The sequence below is a fragment of the Homarus americanus genome, unplaced genomic scaffold (assembly GCF_018991925.1).
Source record: "Homarus americanus isolate GMGI-L3 unplaced genomic scaffold, GMGI_Hamer_2.0 scaffold32929, whole genome shotgun sequence".
NCBI classification, from domain to species: domain Eukaryota; kingdom Metazoa; phylum Arthropoda; class Malacostraca; order Decapoda; family Nephropidae; genus Homarus; species Homarus americanus.
Window position 1 is genome coordinate 15869839 of NW_024737097.1, and position 22796 is coordinate 15892634.

The following is a 22796-nucleotide window of genomic DNA, read 5'->3' on the forward strand; positions in this document are numbered from 1 at the left end:
GCGGTCACTATTTCCCACAGTTAAATTTAATAGTAAACATGAGTGAAATATCCTATTGTATCTGGAAACTAATGCAGGAAGTTATGTCAGCAAGTTGGAATTATATAGCCTAAAGCATTTTGTTATATACAGGAGAACTGACCTATCGACTAGGCTCCACAAAGGATTCTTATACTGTAGAGTAGGAGGATGACTCACTCCAATAGGCGAACTCAGCTGGTAGATATACAATTAGTGGCAGGCAAAGGATTCAAGGGGACGGAGACGCACATTTCGGTGAATTCACGTATGTTCATAGTCGTGCGCAATTTATTTCACAATTTGCAATGGGACGCAGTTACAGTGCAGTTATTAATTGTTCCAACAACGAATATTAATCAAGTCTTGGTTGGTACAGCTAAATCATACAAAGTTGAATATTTTTATCATGGTAAAGCTTCAGTAGATTACAATCACGGAACACTATACTGTATCGATTTTAATATAGGAGATAGTTCACTCCACGAATATTCGTTTATACATTTAATTTTCACACCTTTTTCTCACCATATAAAAGCTGTGGTCCCTTAAATTACCGGTGGAAAGGGTTACCGTATTCTGTGTAAATAAATACCGTTATTCCATTAAAAAATCTTAGCTAAGCTTACCCTGCTCCAACAGCTTAGCCCATCACACCCGCTTACTCCAATAAGTCAATTCTGGGGTGGCCAATACATTTATCTACGCTTTATTAACCTACCTTGCTCATAACATCTCCTGTGTTAATTCCACACTAAAATTAAGTTACTTCATCCGCTTTTATTATTACACTTGGCTGTGTGAAATCCTGACCACATATCTGGGCGGGTGACTTTTAAACCTTAAACTCTCCTCTTTCGTCTATTAAGTGTCCAGGAAATAACAAATTAACTACAATCCTCAGCAATTTTTCTAACATAAATTTAATGAAGCATAAGTGTAAATATTCTACTATACGTTAATAACATAATCTATGAAGCACATTTGTTACTGAAACTCAGGAAATAAATATGAAATAAATAGCAAAAACGTTTGACAATACAAGAAACTCAATAAGATATTCAAATTAATTTGGGTTACGTGAATGTAAACATATATTTTTATAGGTAAATAGTTTGTTTTTTTACTCATTCTGGTCAAGCAGTTTAGATTTGCATAATAAAAGCGAATTCCATTAATATTCCTGTCTCATACACCATTCGTTAGTACAGTAGTGTCGGTATTATTATAGTTTGGGTCATCCAGCGAATTTTAGTAGGTTAGGATTGGTTAGGTTACATTTGAGAAGCAGAGCTGTGGCCTATTTTTATGAGGTTAGGTTAGGTTAGGTGAATGACCGAAACGATAATTTTACCGTAGTGTCAATATTTCAAAACACGCCATTATCTCAGTCATCAAAATAACAGTAGTCGTTGCCTCAGCAGTAATATAGAAACATAATAAAATATCAACGACACCTCATTGTTATCATTTCCTGATCCAACACCTGTCATTATCTCATTCCGGTCTCCAAATTTGCCACTGCAGTATACTCATTTACACGATGAACCTCTATGACCTGATGTGCCACCTTTAAATATCACCTTAATTAATTATCCCAAGTAACTAATTAAAGGCTGAAACTTATTGGATGCTGTTGAACATATAGATAACCTTCGACAACATCACTCATCAAATGCACAACACAGATAATAATTGAATAAGAGAAGAACGTGAAGTAACTAAGCAACGACAATAAACTGACAAGATCAAAGAACAAAAAAAAATAGCAATAAAAGAGTGTGAACTTCCTACTGACTCATTATTACGTAAGTATGTTATTACGACGAGGATACTTATCAGGTAAGAATAAAATACCAGTTTCTCTCTTACATTCTCAAGCACAATATCTCTTCATAATTTTTAAACTCATCTAACACAATTTATAAGTATGTTTCCGCCGAACTCTATTACTGCACACACACACACACACACACACACACACACACACACACACACACGCGCACACACACACACACACACACACACACACACACACACACACACACACACACACACACACACACACGCGCGCACACACACACGCGCGCACACACACACACACACACACACACACACACACACACGCACACACACACACACACACACACACACACACACACACACACACACACACACACACACACACACACACACACACATATTGACAGATCTGGATATATTCCTAATTTTATTATCATTATTAGTCTGTGATTTTCTCCTGCATGGTGTTAAGTTTGCACAACATTACAGTACTAACACCGATCAATTTAGGTTCTACGGGTAACTGGATATATTACAGATAACAAAAGTTGTTCTTACTAAGTATTTATAATTTAAATTCTCGAATACAAGACTCTGCTGTGGTTTATATTGTAGTGCTGTATTTCAACAATTTAAGGTCTATATATTTACTAGACAACTGTCGAAAAATATGGAACGTAAAGCAATTCCAATTCATATTTACGAACACGTGTTTTTAGCTTCCGGAACAGACGTCAGGATTTAAGTTTAGGCAACATTATGGATTCTAAGAAGAGGCAGACAAACACAGACAGACCTCTACTTTAAGTCTAGGATGGACCAGACTATATATAGCGTCCCGTCTCACACGTGCACCTGCTGGGCTGGGCTGGTAGCGATGACACCCACATACTGTACTACTGTATAGTACTCAAAGAGTTTTGTGTTGTATAAATTTCTATTCTCAAAAGTTATTCATAATTCTGATATAAAATGATAGATAAGAAACAAACAGCAAAATTACATCATATAAGTAAATAAATGCGATATAATGAGGTATCTAATAAGAACTTTCATTTCTGCATTTTGTTTTACTTCAAAAAAGGTAGTGAACAATTCATCCACGCACGTAAGGTCCCATGGTGTAATGGTTAGCACTTTGGACTCTAAATCCAACAATCCGAGTTCGAGTCTCGGTGGGACCTGACATTTAATGTTAGAATACCTATCACTAAAGTCCACAGCACGAGACCAAGGTAACTTTAAATCCTGAATATTGCCCGAGACTTACTGACAACCTTGTGTGTAGATCATAGCCATAAACCGAGTATCTTGACACGTCGCCAAAATATATTGTAGCCACTTTATAAAACCGTCCGCCAGGTGTCACTTATAGTACCCGAAACCTGCCAGTGACTCCCACACTACCAATTGCATCATTCTGAGTCAACACACTAAAAACTCTTAACACTTCAATGATACAACCGAGAAACCTGTTCCTGTATATTGTAATGCTGTGGCCAATAGGGAATACATTTTTTAAAGATATTGTACAGTCACCCCCCCCCCCAAAAAAAAATTAAATAATGACCCATGGGCCTGATGTGGTTCATGGTTTTGTGAGCAGTGTTAGTTCACCAGTTTCGGAACGGTTGGTACAGTCGGCCACAGGTTCTGGTATACACTTGTATCTAATAATGGATTAAATTAAATTTTGTGTGGAAAACACTGGCAGAATTTCTGAATGACCAGTAACTTCAATTTTATTGCTGCAGATAGTCTATAAATACCTATGTTGTGTATATTTGAATATTTACAAGCAGACATCTCAACATATGACGATGCACAAGAAAATATTTCAAAGCTTTTCGTCCAGCGTTTCAAATCATTAAAACCGAAAAAGGTGTTAATACTTTTTTGAGGGACTGTGAGCAGAAAAAGTAAACCTTTCCAGTGAAATAAAATTTTCTTAAAAACTATTGCATTAAAAGTTCCACTGAATTTTATTTATAAGGAAACTTACATGTATTTACCTATTTTTCAGAGATTGGTAACAATGTTCTACTTAATAAAATCTTGATAATTTGATGGACTGAATTTATATGAGACAAAGTGAAAATTATAAAAGAGGTTGACTCGTTTAACTGTTCAGGCTCAAGTTATTAAGTGAACATTTGCCTCAACCTACTGTTAAGTGAACAAAAACAAATGGTGTATTATTTTACCTGTGTGTTGGGCGGAGGTGGTAGTACACGTCATCAGTTTCACTCCTTTTTCTTCCATCATCCTTTATTTTCTCACTGTTTCTTCACTTTGTCTTCTTTGCATCTTGAGGTGAAGTGACATAAAAATACTACTCATCTGTGCTGACTACAACACAACACAGACACTAGGACCTACCCTGTAAACATGTGTGTTAGTAGAACTGTTCCCTAAAGCTGAACATTTAACAAGCCTCGGTGTGTCTCACTACCTGAAGTTGGCACCGTTATACGTTTCCAGCACTGGCGGGGCAGGTGTTAGTACAGTACAGTATGGCAGGCAGAGAACATCTAGTATCCTCCCCTGACACACCAAGGCTCACGGGTCAACAAATCACAAATATGTGGTTTATGGACCTGCAATACTCTATATAAATTCAAGTTTGATAACAAATAAATTCAAACATTTAATTGACTTTAATTTTGGATGTGCAGCTTTTAAAATTGCAACACATTGCAAAGTTACATTATTCAGTTAAGCTATAAACTGGTAGCTTGCACTTACCTTCCTTGGCGGCACACTTGCTGCTAATCTCCCTTTACGTGTTAATTATATCTTGGCTGCTAATTAATTCTTGACTGGTAATAAGTTTTCACCCTGTAAAACAAAACAATATTAGATACATTATTTATCTGTGTTCCTCAAACTGACTGTTTTAGAAATGAAATATAAGTACAGGAAAGTATTGTACCTAAAACAGCCTTTCTTAAGAAAAATTAATACTTTCCCTGTGATAGACTCCCATAACAGAGGTATAATAAACCAATGATTAACTTACAAAGATTTGACATAACTCATACAGGTCTTATGTAATCACAAGGACATACAAAAATATATTCCAAACAGCACTCACCAACTACAACACCGACTGGACTGGGGTGAGAATTCTCCAACAAATAATTGAATGATTTACGATTTAATACGAGCAACTTTCTGGCATAATTTCCTGTGTTTGCTGCCCAGGGACAATTAGGTTATTTCACTCATATTATTGCATTTAATTGTGTGAAATACCGGCCATATACCCCCGGTGCGCGAAATACATTCATTTTTTTTTTCTCTTTCGTCTAATAACTATCAAGGAAAACAATATAACTATAATTTGGTGAGGAGTTTTTTCTCTACATAATATTTTCGATCTGTAAGACAATGGTTCATACAGAGAGAGAGAGAGAGAGAGAGTGTGTGTTGAGCAAATTGATACACTCACTGATACGCAATACCCAAGATGTAATTAATTAACATTTAACCTCCGTCTCTAATGACATAGATAATGACAATCAAATTAACTGTCTTAACACCTGGTATGATAGAGTACCTGTCATTGTGTCACAGATGAATCTCGTCTAAAACAACGAGTCTAAAATTAATTAGTATACAATTGAGAAGAAATACACAAGATTAATTAGACGTGTTGGATGGCGTCATTGGCACTCCGAACGGCTTTATGAAATACATTAATGGTCATTTATTTAGATTACCCAATAATAATAATAATAATAATAGTAATAATAATAATAATAGTAATAATAATAATAATAGTAATAATAATAATAATAATAATAGTAATAATAATAATAATAGTAATAATAATAATAATAATAATAATAATAATGTTACTGTATTGCATTCTAACCCTCCGAAACGCTGTCTACCTGTTATACTGCTAATGAGAAATACCTGAATGAAAATTGAAGGAAATAATGAACACACCTAACGCTAAATCTTAAAAGCGTTTAAAGACGAAATCAACAAAAGCCATTGCCAGGTCCCACCGAGACTCGAACTCGGATTGTTGGATTCAGAGTCCAAAGTGCTAACCATTACACCATGGGACCGTGTGTCAAGTATATAATATAGTAGATCAAGTAGAAATTAGTTCCAAAAGACCATGAACTTCCTTATCGATGTCTTGTGATCGTATTAATCATTGTACTCACTCTTCACATTATTTAGTGTTCAATTTCAAGACATGAGTATAAAAGAAACTGAATCACGCAAAGATTAGACACCTAACCTTACCTAACCTAACCTAACCTAACCTAACCGAACCGAACCGAACCGAACCGAACCGAACCGAACCGAACCGAACCAAACCGAACCTAACCGAACCTACCCCCTCGGCCCCATAAATTCTCATATTAAGGTGCTTAATCATCAGCCATCAGGTGAGATAAGCCAGAATGTTTAATTTTCTCGTGATTCCTCCCCCTTACCCCTTACCCCTTACCCTTTACCCCTTACCCTTTCATAAACATCCAAACAAAAGGTCTCTCCGTTGCACCTGAAGACCAGCTGATCTGAAGCAGGTGTACAAGCGGGAGTGTTGTGTTGATTTCGTGTACCATAAAGTCTTTCTGATTCTTCTTCCTCCTTCAACTCGTCCTCCTCTCTCTCTTCCATTCCTTGTCCTCTCTATTGACCTTCACTTGTTGCTCCTCGTCCCCCCTCCTCCCACCTCCTCGCCCTTGTCCTCTCTATTGACCTCCTCTCTGTCCTCGCCCCCCTCCCCCTTCGCTCCCTTCCTCCCGCCTCATCCTCTTCCTCTCTCCTTTCCCAAGAAACTGAGTAATTTTTTCTTATTGATTTATGAGCAGGAAATTAAATTACTTACAAGAATATGAATAACGATGATCGAATGTGAAAACTAACCTAATCTAACCACACCTAGGTAGCGGTAGAATGGTTGATCTTCAGGTGAAATAAGCTGGGAGGGGGTGTTCTAAAGGTCAGGTGACCCGAGGTAACTATCTTCCACCCGAGCAGAAGCCATCAATCTTTCGTTCATCTTTGCAAGCAGAACCAACCGGATGGAACATAAGAGTCAAGTCAGCCAGTTTGGAATGTGTCATCGTCAGCTGTCACTTTACCTAACCTAACCTAACCTAACCTAAGATCATTATCATTAAAACACGCGCGCACACACATACACACACAAAACATACACACACACACACAAACACACACACACACATACACACACACACACAAAACATACACACACACACACAAAACATACACACACACACACACACACTGATCCTTATCATGACTTTGAGACTTAGTATCAAAGGATTATATATACACATCTGGTCCCATGGTGTAATGGTTAGCACTTTGGACTCTGAATCCAACAATCCGAGTTCAAGTCTCGGTGGGACCTGACTATTTATAGTGTTGTTCCTCCTCAACACAACAGTGGGGATGGTGAGTATTGGGGACTGGGTACCTGGCGAATTACCTATAATTTAAATGTTTCAATTGACGACGGAAAGTGAGAATTAAAACCTCTGGAGCAGTTACCGAACGACTAAAATAACGAGCTGTCAGACCGGTTTTAAAAAGAGGAGCAGCATTCAAGATGGGCACCGGGGCGTACCTGAATACTCCACTAAAAACTCTTCAAAGACACAATACCAGTTTATATTCTTCCACTGTTTATCATCATCCTTATACAAGAAAGTTATCGGGTTCAAGAGGAAGAGAAGAGGAGTCGATGCTTAATTATTCACATTCCTCAACCTTGCAAGACCTTTCCCGCTGTGTTGAAGAGTAGTCGTAACCAAGAACAAATAATTCCCTGTTACTATTGTTGTCATACATACATGCACCAACGACATCCTTGACCACCGAAGGGTCAAGACGTACCTGGCGCTCCTCTGGGAGCAGCCAGGTCAACTTTTAAGAACATAAGAACATAAGAATGGAGGAAACTGCAGCGGGCCTATTGGCCCATACTGGGCAGTCCCGTTTACACCCAACCCCTATTGCTCATATAAGCATCCAACCTATGTTTGAAGCTATTCAGCGTATTCGAGTTAATGATGATATTTGGTAACTTGTTCCATTCATCCACTACTCTGTTTCCAAACCAGTGTTTATCTATTTCACGCCTAAATCTAAATTTGTCTAATTTAAAACCATTGTTACGAGTTCGCTCCTGGTTGGATAATTTGAGTACCTTTGTAATGTCCCCTTTGTTTAGCCCTGACTTCCACTTATACACCTCTATCAGGTCGCCCCTCGCTCTACGTCTCTCGAGGGAGTGCAAATTAAGATGCTTTAACCTGTCTCTATACTCAAGGTTCCTAATGCCCGGATTAGTCTTGTCATTCTCCTCTGAATTCTTTCCAATGATTCTATATCCATCCTGTAATACGGTGACCAGAACTGAACTGCATAATCCAGGTGTGGTCTCACAAGCGCAAGATACAGTTTTAGGATGACCTCGCTAGTCTTGTAACTAACACTCCTTTGTATGAACCCAAGTACTTTATTAGCCTTGTTACGAGCAAAAACACATTGTTTACTTGGCTTAAGGTTCCTACTTATCATTACTCCTAAGTCTCTCTCGCAGTCGGATTTCTCTATAGCACCGTTGTTCATCTGGTATCTCGTTTCCCTGATTTACATCTCCTATACTGAGTACTTTACATTTGTCCACGTTGAATTTCATCTGCCATTTTTCAGACCATTCGAAAAATTTGTTTAGATCTCCCTCTTTTAGTGTCATCAGCAAATGAGTTGCTACAGCATCATGTGAGGTTCCTCCTAACACCATCTGTGAGGGAATTACTACACCACGTCAGGTCCCTCATAACACCATCTGTGAGGGAGTTACTACACCACGTGTCTGCTGTTCAATACCTCAGCTCACATGATCTACGTGACCTCCACTGTAAACATTATTCTGTATGTCCACTGTATGTTCCTTTTCCTTTCTCTAATGAAGGCTTTTATTCAACCACCAATGTATGTAATAAGTCATTAATGTCCAATGTACTGTATATTTTCAGTCATCGGGCTGCAGAACTTTTTTAATAAACAGTTAATTATTCTTATTATTAAAACTGCCGAAACATCCCCATAAACCACTCGGCGCCAGAGCGTATCGCCTTCCTCAGGAGTCAGTTGCATAAGTTTATAACCCATATTGAAGATAAATTATTTCAAATATTATTACAATTTGTTCTTAAGCATTCTAGTAAAGCAAATCAGACGAATAGTGGTAATGTACCTCAAAGGATAAGAAACTGAAGAGAGAGAGAGAGAGAGAGAGAGAGAGAGATGAATGAATGGAAGTGGGCTGTTCAGCACGCGGGCATGATAAGGCTGTTATCACTGCTGACTAGTTGTATTGTAGTGAAGAGAGCTAGGCATGATAACACCCTTCCTGTGACACACTCCGACACTAGTTATCTTTAGTATACAACACACTTTATATATTCAATAACGTCACAAAACCTAATTATATCTTCCTTAAGTTTGATAAAGTAAGCAATTCATTACTAATATTAACAAACTCTACTTGTATATGACGGAGTTATGGCTGTGAACATGTGGGAAATTATATATTATTTTGTATTATTGTTGAGGTAAATCCCGTACACTAACGGTCCTCAGGTGTACACGATACCCTCACAATCCTCAGGTGTACACGATACCCTCACGGTCCTCAGGTGTACACGATACCCTCACGATCCTCAGGTGGACACGATACCCTCACAATCCTCAGGTGTACACGATACCCTCACGGTCCTCAGGTGTACACGATACCCTCACGGTCCTCAGGTGTACACGATACCTTCACAATCCTCAGGTGTACACGATACCTTCACAATCCTCAGGTGTACACGATACCCTCACAATCCTCAGGTGTACACGATACCTTCACAATCCTCAGGTGTACACGATACCCTCACGATCCTCAGGTGTACACGATACCCTCACGGTCCTCAGGTGTACACGATACCCTCACGGTCCTCAGGTGTACACGATACCCTCACGGTCCTCAGGTGTACACGATACCCTCACGGTCCTCAGGGGTACACGATACCCTCACGGTCCTCAGGTGTACACGATACCCTCACCACACGATGGCTGATTCATGATGATGATTGGTGTATGAATATGCCATGAAACAGAACAACATGGTAAGTTTAACTCAATACAGTACAAAAACCTCTGCTTATATCATGATTTGCCTCCCGTGCTGATGTATTCTCCAGTGTCCGCGTCGTAAACAAAAGATAATCGTCGTGTATATGAAATTCTCCTCTTCCCAGCCAGCGTTGGAAGTGACGAACACGTAGTAGTTACCCATAAAGCGATTCACGCGGAAAAAATTAAATCATTGAAAAGACGCAGACATTGACGCAAACACTGACGCAGACATTGACGCAGATATTGACGCAGATATTGACGCAGACATTGACGCCTCGAACTACCCGAAGAGTGGGGCATTTCCTAGTAGGTATATGATGACTTGTGTGTCCCTGTATACTGTGCCCTTGTTAAGTATATCTCTGCAGCTACTTAATCAACAATCATTATCACGAGAGAATGTACAATTTTTTTAATGTATGGAAAGATAACAAGACCTGTAAACTGTGTGTGTGTGTGTGTGTGTGTTTCCTTTCTTTCATAACTGCAGAAAATCACAATAAATCTTCCTCCTTTAATTTTTAACATATCATTACATCATCAAAGATTAAAAAAAAAAAATCTCATTAGCAAAAAAATAATAATAAAAAAAACAAAATAAACTTAAATCACCAGAGACTTAACAACAGTTCACCCAAGACAAAATACTGTATTATCATGACTGGGGTTGTATTGTCCGGCAGAGTGTGGTAAACCTGGCACATAGGCCCCGGAGTGTGGGAAAATCGTGGCAATATTTCCCACGGTTTCCTCCAACCAGCCCCCACTGAAATGACCCACCATGTTTTTATGTATTTTTTAACACACGTATTTAACTCAGGCACGCCTTTTTAGTGACACCTAAAACACTGCTAATTGAGGCTACTTTGGCAGAGGTTCTCTCTTTGCCAGCCACACATAATGACATGAGGTAAATTATATCTATCACGTGTAAGTTTAATAGTTAATGCTGTTTATTTTTTCTAAGCATGAGGAACACGTCAACAGTGAGCATGAAGATCCTCGACTGAACCCCACGAGATAAGAGAATACAAAGAAGAAAAACACAGAGAGTTCCACTAGTTATGTAAATTATCTTAATATTTTTTCATTTAACTAAATCTTGTATTCCTTACCCGAGTGTGAGTGTGTGTATGGTTGCAGACAGCTATATACAAAGGCATTATACACATATAAACTACATTGTTAAGTAAATGCTCCATCAGAAACCATAAAATATATAAACAATTCAATGTTAAGAAGTCTGGGCTCCGTTAGTTAACTCTGGCTGTCTCGCCTAAATGACTGACAATATTTTTCCGTGTGAGAAAATATTTGTCAATGTCTCGTCATATACTGCCAGGCGTACGATAAGCTCATACTAACTCAAATGTGACCAATTGTTGCTCATTCTTGTTCAGTTACGAGCGGCTTAACCAGACGCTGAAACATTATTCCTCTCTGCATCCCACGACAACACACACTCAGCTGATATAGTAATAAACAACCTGAATTTATACTCCTCTGTTAGTTATGCTGAAGAACACTGCTTAACAACCCTGGGCAGTTGTAGCACCTAAAGTTTCATTACACTTAATTACAATAACAACCTTAATGTTTACACGATTACTACAAGGAAATCACTAAAGAGAGGTTACCTAATGTTACACAGCATATGATGAAGCATTGACCAGTTGAAACATGACACACTATGCAAGAATTATAGTGATATTTCCCACAGGCATGTTAACTAGATGTCTTCTTTACACAGACAAATGGTAACCTAATTCAAGAACGTCTCACGGACTAGAAAATACTTTAATAATAATAATAATAATAATAATAATAATAATAATAATAATAATAATAATAATATACATGTATAGGTTCCTTATGAAGACCGAACAAGAGAGAAATTACTGACCAAATATTTACAAGACTATATCAATGTTATATTCCTTAAAATTACCATTATTTATTATTTGCCATTAACAACCTATAGATTCCTCTGTTCTTCACCATCTGTGTCTGTCTTAATACAATTCTCTCCCTCCATGCGTTCTTTAAATCATCCAGAAATATCAGTTTTTTGACAAGGCTATTTTATGATTCAGTAAGATTACATTAGAACCTGAATCAAATACACAGTCACAGTTCAAGTTGGAAATAAGAGATAGGAACAGCCTGACGGACCACAAACTTCCTCCCCGAGTAAGGGCCGGACACTGACAAAGGCGGCGGGGTGCTGCAGCAGGGACCACTGTACTGTAGTGCACACCAACGCTGCCTCCTCCTCCGCCTCCCTGAACTTCTCTTGTGTCTATCAGTCCTTGCGCCAAGTACTCATTGTGTCCGAAATTCCCCCATATCCAGCGCTCCCCATGTTCAGAGTTACCCCATGTCCAGTGCTCCCAGTGTCCAGATCCACATGTCCAGCGTTCCTGTTGTCTAGAGCTCCCATGTCTATCAAACCTAACCTAACCTAACAAATCTTTAACCAAATCACAAATAAACAATACAAATATTATTATTGCACATAAAAACATTTGGTTTCTGCATGTCTGTGTGGCGCTTAGCAATATCTGACGCGTGTGTACACTGTGCGTGGTGATGTATGATGCAGTCGATATTTGTTGTATGTAGTATAGAGAATTGTGGTAGGTGATAGTGCATGCTGGTAGTGGGCAGTGTCAGTGGGTGGTGGTGGTGCATGGTGGTATACTGGGTGGTGATAGTAGTGGGGGGTGGGTGTAAGTGGAGTGGGTGTATGCAGGTGCTTCCCCTTCCCGTGTGGGGGCGGTGGAAAGACAGGATATCCTCCGAGTTGACCCACCCACCCACCCACCAACCCACCCACCACCCTGGCCACAAGACTCCACCAAACCTTTATCCACTCGGCCACACTACTACACCCAGTCACTCGGCCACACTTCTCCACCCAGTCACCCGGCCACACTTTATCCACTCGGCCACACTACTACACCCAGTCACTCGGCCACACTTCTCCACCCAGTCACCCGGCCACACTACTACACCAGCACAGCAAGCAGGAGCCAGGACTGGTGGTGGTAGACTAGGACTGGTGGGCGGCAGTGGTGGTAGACTATAAACTGGTGGGCGGCAGGGGTGGTAACTAGGACTGGTGGGCGGCAGTGGTGGTGGGCGGCAGGGTGGACTATAGGACTGGTGGGCGGCAGGGGTGGTAGACTATAGAACTGGCGGCAGTGGTGGTAGACTATAGAACTGGTGGGCGGCAGTGGTGGTAGACTATAGAACTGGTGGGCGGCAGTGGTGGTAGACTATAGGACTGGTGGGCGGCAGGGGTGGTAGACTATAGGACTGGTGGGCGGTTTTAGCCATAATCTTGACCGTGAAAGTCATGGACAGACCTTGAGACATGGTGGCCTCTAACTACTAGGAGAGAGAGAGAGAGAGAGAGGATGACCCGAGTGTAATAAGAAAAATAACAGGGGAATGAGAGGTTGGAAGTCCAGGAAACGTATAGTAATTACTGACCCAAAAATTTATCATGATAACCTAACCAATATACTAAAGACCAAACATTACAACAAAGACGAGTCCCACACACACACACACACACACACACACACACACAAACCAATAATCAACACACGCTCAATGCCAGGTGACGATCGTAAACAGTGTGGTGGTAGTGGTGATTGATGTTCTGCTCTAGATGGCTCACCGCACACCGCCCCTCACCGTATATACCTGGCTCCCCCTCACGCACTCAACACATGCCGCTGCTTAGAATAGTATATACACAGTCTGCCGCCCCTACCAACTCACCTCTATATGATATCGCTCTCTACGTTTACATCCCTCTAGCACACGTGGTGAAAATTTAAAACCTGGGAAGTAAACACAATGCACAGGGGGGAAAATTTAGAGCACAGGGGGTAAATTTTAGAGCACAGGGGGGGAATTTAGAGCACAGGGGGGAAATTTAGAGCACAGGGGAAATTTTAGAGCACAGGAGGGGGAATTTAGAGCACAGGGGAAATTTAGAGAGGGGAAATTTAGAGCACAGGGGGAATTTTAGAAGAAATTTAGAGCACAGGGGAAATTTGGAGCACAGGGGAAAATTTAGAGCACAGGGGGGAAATTTTAGAGCAAAGGGGGAAATTTTAGAGAACAGGGGGAAAATATAAAGTACGGGCTGGAAATCTGGAGGTGGGATGGAAACTTAAATCTATGAGTTGAATGTTTAAAGTGCTGGTTCTTAATTTTGTTTCCATCATTCTCCTTTTTGCGACAACTAAAATGTCTCGTGGTCTCCTTTCTTTTGGAAATATTTACGGAAAGAAGGACAATCAAAGCAAATAAAAAAAAGACAGTGAGAAAATAGTAACAAATAATACTTGAAGAACTTATCAAAATGCGACAACAACAACAATAACAACAGACAACAACAACAGCTAGTTCTAAACTTTGATCATGGCGTAGGAGACTAAAACACTAGTTACAGTAAATACTAAACACAGCCAACAAAATATATGAGACTCGGCAAAACGACACCTGACCACAAGAACTACAAGTAGTGTGTTAACAAAGACAGCAACAACACAACGATTTAAACATTGATCTAGACGCAGGACACAAAAACACGAACCATAAGTATAAACAACAAAGACATTCAGGAGTAAAATATTTTAAAACAGTAATCATGATGCAGGAACCTAAAACAATAACATATACAAAGGAACAACAACAAATATATAAGATCAAGACAACAAGAGGAGTGTGGCAACAAAGACAAGAGTAAGCGGCAGGAAACCCAGATCGTGTTGAAGTTGGCTTGAGTAGAGCCAGCGACCGCAGACCGCAACGTGGTGGTGCCGGCCAGTCGACCGTGAAGATGGGCCGACTACCACGACCCCGGCCACCAGGGAAGGAGGCAACGGCCAGTCGACCGTGAAGAAGGGCCAACTACCACGACCCCGGCCACCAGGGGGTCGGTGTGACCAGTCGACCGTGAAGAAGGGCCAACTACCACGACCCCGGCCACCAGGGGGTCGGTGTGGCCAGTCGACCGTGAAGAAGGGTCAACTACCACGACCCCGGCCACCAGGGGGTCGGTGTGGCCAGTCGACCGTGAAGAAGGGCCAACTACCACGACCCCGGCCACCAGGGGGTCGGTGTGGCCAGTCGACCGTGAAGAAGGGCCAACTACCACGACCCCGGCCACCAGGGGGTCGGTGTGGCCAGTCGACCGTGAAGAAGGGCCAACTACCACGACCCCGGCCACCACAGTCGACCGTGAAGAAGGGTCCACGACCCCGGCCACCAGGGGGTCGGTGTGGCCAGTCGACCGTGAAGAAGGGCCAACTACCACGACCCCGGCCACCAGGGGGTCGGTGTGGCCAGTCGACCGTGAAGAAGGGCCAACTACCACGACCCCGGCCACCAGGGGGTCGGTGTGGCCAGTCGACCTTGAAGAAGGGCCAACTACCACGACCCCGGCCACCAGGGGGTCGGTGTGGCCAGTCAACCGTGAAGAAGGGGTGTGGCCAGTCGACCGTGAAGAAGGGCCAACTACCACGACCCCGGCCACCAGGGGGTCGGTGTGGCCAGTCGACCGTGAAGAAGGGCCAACTACCACGACCCCGGCCACCAGGGGGTCGGTGTGGCCAGTCGACCATGAAGAAGGGCCAACTTCCACGACCCCGGCCACCAGGGGGTCGGTGTGGCCAGTCGACCTTTAAGTAAAGATGGACATAATAACAATTTGGCTTCCTTAATCATCTTACGATCCAGTTAATGAAAGAGACAGAGAAATATATACATAAGACATCACAAAGAGAATGCCGATAAATTCAACGAAAGACAGGAATAACATTAATAATAAAACTACCTCTTATAAAATAAAGATATAAGAAAAGAAACGATATCTTAGAAGCTGAAACATCACATGATAACAGAAAAGACAAAACCATCAGATAACTACAAGGTAATGAGAGATAATTCAAGATAACAAGTTATTTAAAAGTTGAATTAAAGAAAGATGTCCCCTCTTTACACCACGTATATATATATATATATATATATATATATATATATATATATATATATATATATATATATATATATATATATATATATATATATATATATATATATATATATATAAACCAGAAGATGGGACCCACCAAGTACCGTGTCAGGTAATGACAAGTTAGAAAAATACAATTGCACGAGAGGATATAACTACACGAAGGACTCAAGACACAAAACGTGGGTAAATGACACAGGCAAAGAGAGGGGAGGAAGGGAGAGGGAGGGAGGGAGAGAGAGGGGAGGTGGAGGGAGAGGGGAGAAGGGGGAGGAAATAGTAAGCGTGGGGTTCCGAGGTGACTTTGGTGTTTCTTAAAATGCATGTGACTGAAGGCAGCTTATGCATACCACCATGTAAATGTTCACACGCAGCCACAAGACACTCCTGCAAACTGTATGTAAAGTAATCATACCTAAAAAAAAAGTGTGGGGGGGGGGAGAATGTGAATAAAAGCAAGTAGAAAAGACGAATAAAAGATGGATGAAGAAAGACAGAAAACGGCTGAGGTGAAGACTACAACCTGGAAATAGAAACCAAGCTTATAGAAAGTCGAACGAGAAGTGAGAGTTCATGAGTAAATAAGGAAAAAAACAGATTATACTCTACCGTGAAGCTCAACTAAACCTCTTGACTTTTAACAACACTGCCATAGTAAACAGATGTGAAAGGTCGGTGTCTATTACTATACTATGGAGCTGACGCGTTTCTAGAGAACCAGGTAGACACGACCTAACACCTTGCCCATCCCGTATACTAACAAGAATATACTGGAGTGAGTAAAGATCTTGGAAGGTTAATCTGAGAACAAGGCCTGGAGTTTTAGTTAAATCTCAGACATGTCCTGGAACCTAGTTAAACATTATGAGTGTTTATTAGACATTAGAAAAGCCGTAACGTACTGGTTAAACTGTGGACAAGCCCTGAAAGCTTTGATAAACCTTATACAGGCTGTGTAGTCCTGACAAAATCTCAGACAAGCCCTGTGGACCTGGCCAAGACAGGGGGCGTCAGGCGACCCCCAGCCTGGGCCCGGCGGGAAGCACGAGGTTTTGGGTGGGAACCTGCCGCAGGAAACTGCCGGCCACCTTGGATCGGACCCGCCATGTATCCCCCAAAGCTGATGGACTCGGCCGGAAACCTCTCCTTACCACCTATATCACAATCAGCAAGAACCAAATAATACTGGAAAATAACATAAAAAAAATCCGTGCAGTATGAGAAGTACAAAGCCTCAACTCCAGGCTAATACAGGAAACTAGATAAAAATGAGGTGTACTGAACGCCGCGCCCCGCGCACTGAAACAACGTGAATCAAATCAGACTAACCGCAGACCACAAGTCGCCGGCTCTGGCCACTGGACTGTGAAGATGCAGCGTGCAACACCACACGCTGAAGGACAGTGCGGTCAGGGCGGGGCGGCGGGGGAAGAGTTGGTGGGGAGGGGCGGAACAGCTGGTGTGGGGGGAAGGGGAGGGGGTGGAAAAAAGAGGAGTCAGGAGGAGGAGGAGAGGCAGGTGCTAGACCAGGTGGTGGTGGTGGTAGTGGTGATAGTGAGGTAACAAGGTGAATGTGACGATGTGTTATAGAAAATGATGATGATACGAGGAGAGAAGGATGGCAGGAGACTACCAATGGATTCTTCAGGTTCTGGAAATTAGCGAGGCGGCTACTGAAACGACGCTGATGTAATATTCTTAAGTGACTGGTTCTGACACACAAGCTTAAACCAAGGGTGTGGTGCTGACAAAATAAGCTTAAAACAAGGGACAGGTGCCGACATAATAAGCCTAAAACAAGGGACAGGTGCCGACATAATAAGCCTAAAACAAGGGACAGGTGCCGACATAATAAGCCTAAAACAAGGGACAGGTGCCGACATAATAAGCCTAAAACAAGGGACAGGTGCCGACATAATAAGCTTAAAACAATGAACTGGTGCTGACATACTGTACATGTAAAAAAAAAAATATGAAATAGAAAGAGTTGATACGTTGAGTGAGGAAGCCCGGGAGGTGAGGAGGGAGAGATAAACCATTGTGACTGATATAGTTAATGGACCAAGCACAGGTAATGGGGATATACACAGGCTGTCATAATAATGTGCTTTCTTGTGATTGCTACCATTATGAACCATGACAGAGTAGCGTGAAGAACGACCAAAACGACCACTTGGGACCATTTTCATTCATTTCTTACACATTTTGTTCAACACATTTAAACAAAGGGGAAAAAATCATTCTGGTCTTGCAGGTGCAGGTGTGTGGTGGTGGATGGTGGTGGTAGTGGCGATTCGATTTGACGTGAGGTGATGGTGGTGCTTGGTTGTGGTGGAGTGAGTGGTGGTGAGGTGAGTGGAGGGTGGTGATGGGTGTGGTGGTAGTGGTGGTGATGGTGGTGGTAGTGGTGGTGATGGTGGTGGGTATGGTGGTGGTGGGTGATGTGACGGTGTGTGTGGTGGTGGTGATGGTGGTGGTAGTGTGATGGTGGTGTGGTGGGTGGTGACGTGACGTGATATGGTAGGTGGGGTGATGGTGGTGGTAGTGGTGGTGTGGTGTGGTGGGTGGGTGGTGATGTGGTGGTAGTGGTGGTGTGGGTGGTGGTGGTGATGGTGGCGATGACGTGGAGTGAGTGGTGTGGTGGTGGGTTGGTAGGTGATAGTGGGAGGTGGGAGGTGTGGTGGTGGTAGGATATAGAGGTTAAGATGGCAGTAAATAAGGACGGGGGGGAGGGAGAGGAGACGCGTGAGGTAAAGGATGAAGGAAGAAATGGGGGAGAAATGGGAAGAAAGAGAGGGAAGCTAATGTGGAAAGGATGGAGAGGGGGAGAGGGGGGAAGGAAGAAGGTAGAGGGAGGAGAGGGGAGGAGGAGAGGGGGGAAAATAAAGTTGAGGGGGGGAAGGAGGATAGGGGAGGGAAGGAGGGAGGGGAGGTAGAGGGGAAGGGAAGAAGGGTGGAGGAGGGGGAGGAGAGGGGAAGGAAGAAGGGAGGGAGGGGGAGGTAGAGGGGGAAGGAAGAAGGTGAGGGAGGGGGAGGTAGAGGGGGAAGGAAGAAGGGTGAAGGAGGGGGAGGGGAAGGAGCTCGAACATTCAACTTCCGGTAGCGGACCGGACATAATATTCCACTTCCGGTCAACGGGGACGGAGACACAAAGAACCACAATGATGGTGACGAGTAAGGATGATGATGATGATGACGATGATGACGATGATGGTGATGATATTGAAAAGATAATGATTACGATAAGGAAGGCGATAATGATGATGGTGGAGATGATAGTGAATAATGAATGACGATAATGACAGTAAAAGAAAAAGATGGATCGAGTAAGATAATGATGATGAAGATGACAATGGAAGTACAGACGGATGATGACAATAGTGGAGATGGCCAAGATAATGACGCCAGTGTGGAGGGCAAACTAACGAAGATAAATCCTTGGTGGAGCGATGACTTAGATAAAAGAGAAGAACAAAAAATAATGAAAAACAAAAAATAATGAAGAACAAAAAATAATGAAGAACAAAAAATAATGGAGAACAAAATAATGGTGAGGAAAAAATAATGGTGAACGAATAATAAATGATGCACAAAAATAATGGAGAACAAAAATAATGAAGAACAAAAAATAATGAACAAAATATGATGACCAAAAACAAAAAAATAAAGAACAAAAAATATTGGCAAAGAACAAGCAGTGAACAAAAAATAATGGAGAAGAACAAAAATAATAAGTGATAAAGCTGAAAACGACCGCGACAAGGTTAGCAGTGAGACGGGCCCGACTGACAAAATACTGACACGTTACTGTTACATTATTTGGCCGCTGTAATGTACGGGTGATTTTTTTATTCGAGAACCTTTCAATAATTCCTATACATTAAGAACTATTATCAGTTATGTACCTAATATATTGGCGTAAATGTAGCCTAATGTTACAGAAAGACGTGACATAATTTTGAGTTATCAAGTATCACGTCATGGCGCTCAGTGTGTTTGTGGGTTGTTTGTTGTGTATGTGTTGTGTTTTTGTGTTGTGTTTGTTGTGTTTTTGTGTTGTGTTTGTGGGTTGTTTGTTGTGTTGTGTTTATGGGTTGTTTGTTGTGTTGTGTTTGTTGTGTTGTGTATGTGTTGTGTTTTTGTGTTGTGTTTGTGGGTTGTTTTTTGTGTTGTGTTTGTGGTTTGTGTTGTCCGTCCAAAGAAAGCGAGTTAAACTTTCATAACAAACCAAAGCACAAAGGGTAAAGATTGTATATAAAAAAAAAACACTTGGTGGGTAAAGCTTCTCACAGTAACCAAGACAAAAAAATAAAAGTAAAGAACGAGAGAAATTGTGATTGAAGAGTATGAAGAAACACCCCCTTTGCCTCTTACAGGATTCGAACCCATGCCCCAGACTGGTAGGCGAGGGCGCTAGCAACTGTATCCAGAATGACTTAAAGTGGTATATCACATTTCATACAGGTTATTGTGTGTCTATTGCACCAAAGACAAGAACAACTGCAGTACAAACCCTAGCAACAAGGAGGATACGCAAGTGTCGTGAGATATCTTGATTGAAACCATCATGCAACGCCAAATTGAAAAGTAGACTGAGCTGCGAGAGAACAGTGGTCTCAGATACACCACGTACTGTACATAGCTTCACGGGATGTGAGTAATGGGAGCGCGTGAGAGCACAGTATAAACCGGGTATAAGATATAAACACCAACAATAAAATATACAGCTAAGAGAGTTTATCACGAAAGAAATGTTTAACCATGACAGCTAATTCATTGACCTGTGCTGGGTGGTGATGAGGTAAATAATATACTTGTATGTTCATTTATGTAATTAGATGTTAAGAACTTGAGATAATGTTTATGTGTTGAGTAATGAAGGTAAGTATTGGGGTATAGGCTAATGATTAATGTTTTGTTGTGAAGGTAGAGTTTTGGGGTAGATAATGTGTTGAAGTAGATTAAATGAGATTACATCAGTCATACGTGAATTAAAAAAATAGAAAGGAAATGGGTCGGGATGTGATAGTGAAGCAGTGACAAGTCCCCCCCCCCTCCCACACACTCACGCACATGATGCACGCTTATGATTCATGTGGATCAGCATGACGCGTTTTGTTAAGTCACAAGTTGGCGGACAACGACCTCACCACGAGAGAAAAAAGGCAAAACTCGAGATCACAAGAGCATATACTGTACAACCAAAGAAAATATATGTGGAAAAAATCATAGAAATGCACTGAAACAGATCCTAACCTAACCTAACTTCCTAACCGGGGTAAGGAGCCCGGCATATAAAGCAGAAAGAACTTACCTTAATATCAAATACCAATGAGAACACTTTTCTTGAAGCGGAGGTGTAATTTTACGTCTTCTGTGGACGTAAGAGCACGAGCGTTTGTTTACACTGAAACCAATAATTCTCATTGACTGTAAGTTTTCTGGTGCAACTTGAACATATGCACGTCCACCCAACTAGTTCATGTTGACAGATGAACTCTGCAAACAACACCTCTGGAAGAAATGAACGAATTTTATAAATACCTCTAGGTGATGATAACAGTCTCCTTCAGTAGTGAGAGATAAATATACACACCAAGCTCAGAGACATCGACAAAAAGACGGAGGTAGACGGCAGATTCCAGCCATTAAGCTCAGCCAAGCCTGTCTCCGGCACACGGTGTATATACTGTTAACTGTCACGTTCTGTCCCTACCTCCTGTTGTCACATACCGCCAACGACCAGCCATAACTAAGAGATGGTCTTGTGCCCTATCGCCAGCATCACCCTCCCAGGTCTTCACCCTCACACTGTGGGGAACTTGGTCTTATTTAACTAATTTATTTTATGTGTTGACTGGTGAAAATGAAACTCTTGTAAGTAATATCTGACATATTTAACGTTTAAGAGTGTGAGACATGATGGCTGGGTCCTCATTTTTTCCTCAATACCTAATGGACATATTGTAAATAATAGAAATAATTTAAATATATATGTATTTGCACTCACTTCTCACTCGTAGTATCAGAATTCGTATATTTTATTTTCTTATCTGAAAATTCCTGGCATATAATGGATCAGCTTTTAGTTTATTTTACGGTATATCTCTTTAATTTAATATTTTTCTTTCGGAAATAAGCCATTTTCCTTTCCTATATATTTACTATCCATAATTTCCGTTCCTTCTCATAAAAATGTCTTCCCTTTCGTATAATTCCTAAATATCTGCAACCTTATTCAACTTCCTCGACATTTTTTTTTTGATCAACTGAAAAATTACTTCTTTTTTATTCACAGATTTAATGTAAATCCTTGGTGAATCCTCCTCTCCTCCTCAGATATATTGAATGTAATTACTTTTTTCTTTCATTCACGGCTCAGTGATGATAACAAATTTCCTGGTCCAAGGACAAATTCTTGAATCTTTTTGCGCTTCTTTAATTAATGAGATCGCAGCTAGTTACAAACAGCAGAGTCCTAGGCAGATTTGACATTGAAGAGACGAGCTTTGTGCAACGAATGCATTGAACTGCCTCATTTCAAAGCATTCGTTGCATCTCAAGAGAAATATTTAACGTTTTGCTTTCAGAATCCGACTCGAGATACCAACAGCCAGCTACTCGATGGACTCAACTATACACAAACACTTTCTCTCCAACTATTGTACATGCACATTTTTTTAGTTCAGTGATCACTTTCCCAACGTTCCGTGCAGACGTTCTCTTCCACCAGTGCAAA

General features: G+C 41.3%; 2 non-coding genes across 2 annotated transcripts; one reads left to right on the forward strand and one right to left on the reverse strand.

Annotated features, from left to right (window-relative positions):
- Nucleotides 1-5828: 5828 nt before the first annotated feature.
- Nucleotides 5829-5900, reverse strand: Trnaq-cug. Its single transcript has one exon. It is a non-coding gene; the product is annotated as a tRNA-Gln (tRNA).
- A 1253-nt stretch (nt 5901-7153) lies between these two features.
- Nucleotides 7154-7225, forward strand: Trnaq-cug. The gene has a single exon. It is a non-coding gene; the product is annotated as a tRNA-Gln (tRNA).
- The last annotated feature ends 15571 nt before the right edge of the window (nt 7226-22796 follow it).